The 5,415-nt window shown below is 44.4% G+C and overlaps 1 pseudogene; it reads right to left on the bottom strand.

The window, feature by feature from the left end:
- Positions 1-4,320: 4,320 nt before the first annotated feature.
- On the bottom strand, positions 4,321-5,209 carry LOC101617813 (annotated as a pseudogene).
- Positions 5,210-5,415: the final 206 nt, after the last annotated feature.

Below are 5,415 nucleotides of genomic sequence, written 5' to 3'. Positions count from 1 at the left end.
CAACCAATGTGATCACATGAAGCTGAAGAGTTTCTTTACAGGTAAGCATATAGTAAGCAAAACCAATAGATTACCCACAGAATGGGAGAAAATATTTGCAGGTTATCCAACTGACAGAACCTAATCTCTAGAATATACCAAGAACTCAAAAATCTAAACAGTAAAAAGTCAAACACCCCACTCACAAAATGGGGCAAAGAGCTGAACAGGCAGTTCACAGAGGAAGAAATACAAATGGCAAACACACACTTAAGAAAATGTTCATCATCTCTAATCATCAGAGAAATGAAAATTAAAACAACTATGAGATTACCCCAATAATGATAAAAAAAAAACATCAAAAAGTCAAATTAAAATAAATGCTGGTGAGGATGTGGAGAAGTAGGAACACTCATCCACTGTTGGTAGGAATATAAGACGGTACAACCACTTTGGAAAGCAATATGGAGACTCCTGAAAAAACGGACTATAGAGATACCAACAGACCCAGTTATTCCCTTACTGGGCATCTACCCCAAAATCTTCAAACCAAAGACCAGAGAGATTTGCTCAACCATGTTTGTAGCTGCTCAATTTGTAATAGCTAAGAGCTGGAATCAACCCAGATGTCCATCAATAGAAGAATGGATAACTAAGATGTGATATATCTACACAATGGAATTCTATACAGCAGTAAGAAAAAATGACAATGAAATTCGAGGAAAAATGGTTGAACCTGGAACAGATCATTCTCAGTGAACTTACCCAATCACAGAAAAATAATTGCCACATAGTCTCACTCATCTACAGCACCTAACCTGAATCTACCCAAGATGCCTTACATACCCAGCAAGCCTCTCATGGACTAGACAATAGGATGGGTGGAAAGGGAGGGAAGGGCAATGGAGGGAAACACAAATCTAGACCCAAATGGCAATGGTACCATAAAATTCTACTTCCTAGGGGCTGGAGAGATGGCTTGGCAGTTAAGCACTTTCCTGTGAAGCCTAAGGATCCCAGTTCAAGGCTCAATTCCCCAGGACCCAGTTCACCAGTTGCACAAGGGGGCGCAAGCATCTGGAGTTCATTTGCAGTGGCTGTAGGCCCTGGTTCGCCCATTCTCTCTCTATCTGTCTATCTGCCTTTCTCTCTCTGTCTGTCACTCTCAAATAAATAAATAAAAATGAACAAAACAATTTCTACTTCTTAAAAGGCAGGCCAAATGGCTGAACCTTCACCAAGCCCTTAGAGGGAACACCTGAACCACAAGACACTGGAGAGGGTATGATGAAGACAAACTTTAATCGTCTACAGCTTCCCTCCCTCCCTCCTCCTTCCTCCGCTCTGAACCCCCCCCCCCCCCCCGTCTCTCTAACTCTTGTATATTATTTAACTTTTTCTTCCTTTTCTCAATGGGCACTGACCTATAACTCCCAGTACCAGCATGGGACTATCATCCAAAATAAGCTTTTAATCAGAGAGACCTACAAGGTTTCCTAAAAGAAAGACAAATTTCTGCCCAAGTACTTAATGACCCACCAAAAGTGGATAAGACTCTATTGCTGAAGACACCTTATGTGGTCTGACAGGTAAAATGGAATGGCATGGCTGGAACCTGAAAGAGAGTCAGTCCCCAGGCAATCAGTGCGTCTAGTGCCAGAAGGTGCAACATGGGCAACTGGGGGAAAATGACCAATATCTCTCCAAGCAACTCATGGTCTAACCTACTTAGCAGCCAATAACCTGTTGTAATGCCCACACAAGTGCAATAGTGGCCCACAGCCATGGTGGGGAACCAACTGCTCTTGATTTGGCTAACTGATCCCCTCAGTGGTATGGGACCCATAGCTGGAGCTGGGAAACAAGTCAGGACCATATCCAAACATAAGCCAGCTCTCCATTATCAAGCTACCATCAATTGTGGGCTACAAGAGGGCCTACACCTATTAAAATCTCTATTTAAAAAAAGTAAGAGTTGAGCTGGAGAGATGGCTTAGCGATTAAGTGCTTGCCTGTCAAGCCTAAGGATCCCGGTTCGAGGCTCGATTCCCCAGGACCCACGTTAGCCAGATGCACAAGGGGCACACACATCTGGTGTTCCTTTGCAGTGGCTAGAGGCCCTGGTGTCCCCATTCTCTATCTATCTGCCTCTGTCTCTGTCACTCTCAAATAAATAAATAAAAAACAAAAAAAAAATTTTTAAGTAAGGGTTATCTCATTTGTCCTGTTGCTAACTTACTGTCCATTGAAAAATCTGCTTCTCTTTTTCAGATAGATGTAGATCCTAAGGAGAGAACCACCCTATCATACCTCAAAGGGGCCCCAGCTGAAACTAAGATAAATTGTCGAAACAAGCAAGGGTGCTGCTTTTCCTGGCAAACCAGGTAGCAGCACAAGGGTGAAGGAGATCAACACAGAGAAAAATCAAGTCCTACCAAATCAGAGAGCTAGAGACCCAGAGGCCCCCAACACCTTATCACTGAAGCAGACCAAAAATGAACCTAACATGGCTCAGGGAAATTTTGCGGAAGAGGGAGCAGAAAGAATGTCAGAGCCACATGTTGGGTCATGATATGCAGAGACATTTATCCTTCCCATAACTGTGAGCTAACTCCACAATGCATGACCCATATACCTTAACAAGGAGGGGCCAAAGGGAAGGGGTCAGTCATGGATGAGCCTAATAATGGTACCAAACTGACTGTATTTGCTGAATTAATAAAATAATTAAAAAAAATTTACAGGCTGGAGACATGGCTTAGCGGTTAAGCGCTTGCCTGTGAAGCCTAAGGACCCAGGTTTGAGGCTCAATTCCCCAGGACCCACGTTAGCCAGATGCACAAGGGGGCACACACATCTGGAGTTTGTTTGCAGAGGTTGGAGGCCCTGGCACACCCATTCTCTCTCTATATATATCTGCCTCTCTCTCTCTCTCTCTCTCTCTCTCTCTCTGTCACTCTCAAATAAATAAAAATGAACCAAAAATATTAAAAAATTAATTAATTAATTTAAAATTTTTTTAAAAAAAGAAATACACAGATGTTTGGGAAACTGTCAGTCCATCCATGACGTTTTACTTCAGGTATTAAGGAAATACAGATAACGGGACTTGTTTTAAGGAGAAGAAAGATACAACAAGTTGCCAAATTCTTACATATTCTGCATAACTGTCAGTCAATCCACCTTGGCTTAGCTACCTAGGCTCATGCCAACAACCTATTGACATAGAGGTATTTTGCAAAGCCTGAACAAGTCATTTCAGTAAATCCTATGTAAATGCTAAGAAATAATCAGTATTCCTTCAGGGTATATCTACCAGAGAGTAACACTAATGGTAGTTAGACAGCATTTTTCTTGACTTTCCTTTCATTTCTTGCACTCTAGTGTACATATAAGGGAATCTTGAATAGAGCCAGGGTGCATGGCAGCTAGAAACTAAAAACTCAGGAGCAAACATTCTTCTTGATGTCTCTCAAGAACTTTTCTTTTTCTTCTTATGACTAAGTACCATACTAGTTTTGATATACATTACATCTAATAGTGAGGAGCATTACTTATATGACCATAGCCAAATTGTTTAACCTTTTGAATATCTCATTTATTATCTTTTTTGTGCATTCCAATCCTACGTTTATTCAACAGTTTCTTTACACGAAGTACAAACACAACCTCATCTAAAACGCTACAAAGTTACAAAACTCAAATTTATAGTACTGACTGTACAATGAAAGAAAAAGCAAAGTACATGTTGCCAAAGTAACCTGCAAGGCCATCATGAATGGCAGGTGGAATGGGGGCGGAATAATATATCTTGTGGCGCTGGCTCACCAATTTCAAGGGAAAGGGAGACACAGGGCAGGGGTGTGTGCGTGAGGACATGGAAAGACAGAACCATTTATGGGACCTTCCAAGGTTTAACCCTAGAGGTTAAAGAAAACTCAGCAGGGGCAGAAGCAGGCCTAACAGAACAGCGCTTGGTCCCTTTCCCGCAGATGGTGCTTAGCAAGGGCTTGACCCGGTCAGTGTGGAAAGACTGCTATCCTATGGAGGCTTGCTTGGCTCTGCCATTGAACAGACTCAGGGATCAGAATGGGAGAACTTTCTAGCCAGTGAACTATAGGTCACCTTTATGGGCACAGTCCTGAATCAAAAGCACTTCTGCAGCCAGAATCTACCCACAGAAAAAGAGGTCTGAATGGCTGCCTTTAGAGCCTCACAGATGAGGAATCCTTCCCTACTGATCCACCTTTGGCCAGAGAAGGGACAAACTGAGATGGGTAGGACATAAGTTATGGGAGTGAGGGTCGATGGCCCTGTTTATGGAGAGGATTTGGAGCTGGATCAGCTCCTGAGGCAGCAGCCGCCAGGAGAGTGGGACCGCCTGCGCACAGGGGACCTGCACCTGGGGGAGCAGGACCTTCTCATCGAAGGTGGAGACCTGCGCCACATAGGAGGAGGTGGCAGCATTCTCCTGGGAGGGCTGAATCGCCGAGGGGGTGTCCTAGGCCAGGGCACCAACACAGCAGTAGCAGTAATCTCCTGGCCATCAATTTGTCCTACATGCATGTGTTTCAACGCCTTCTCGGCTTCATCTGGATTCTCAAGTTCCACATATTCATAGCCGTTGGACAGATGAGGATCCATGCTTTCTACGGGCATGTCAATCATTTTAATTTTCCCACACGTAGAAATATCTGATGTGATGCTTTGTCACATTCCTGGTAAGCCTCCCTATGTACACTTTGGTGGGTTTAGGGGACCGACTTCGCCTTTTCCTCTCTTTTTCATCTCTTTTGGGTGGTTTGGATTTAGAGCAAGAACGGCGCTGGTTGTCATGCCTGCGACAAGAAGGGCTGGGGGAGCCAGAGGAGCTGCTGGAACTGGAGCTGCGGGATGTGCTGGAGCTTCCTGAGCAGCTGGAGGCGGGGGACGAGCTGGAGCCACCTCTGGAGACAGTGCTGGTGCTGGAGCCTGAGCTGGAGGTGGAGCCAGACCGAGACCCGGTGCTGGGGCTTCCACTAGAAGCATTGCGCCTCTTATGAGCCTTATCCCTGCCACGGTCCTTCTCGCTTGACTCCTTGGTGGCCCTCTTTCTTATCTTTAGAGTGATCCTTGGACTTCTCATCAGAGTGGTCCTTAACGTTTGGTAGGAGAAGGAGCCCTAGTGCTGGACTTTTTATCATTTTCTGACTCCTAGCAAGCTCTTCTGTTTCACTCCTGATAAATCCATTCTCCCCTTCTGAGAAGCAGTGGTGGCCTAACTTATCTGAACTCTCACTTCTAACTTGAGCCTGAGAAACAATCCCTAAGTGATTGCAATTTACACCAAAGAGCAGCATCTTCCCGCGGACGCCAACTCCTCCTGCTCTTCTTAGATGTAAAGGCCAGAACGATGCTTCATTTATTATCTTGTTTAAAAAACATTTTATTGACAAC

Source organism: Jaculus jaculus, chromosome 10 (assembly GCF_020740685.1).
Source record: "Jaculus jaculus isolate mJacJac1 chromosome 10, mJacJac1.mat.Y.cur, whole genome shotgun sequence".
NCBI lineage: Eukaryota > Metazoa > Chordata > Mammalia > Rodentia > Dipodidae > Jaculus > Jaculus jaculus.
Note: the sequence above shows the minus strand (reverse complement) of the source record. Positions and strands in the feature narration are given on the sequence as shown.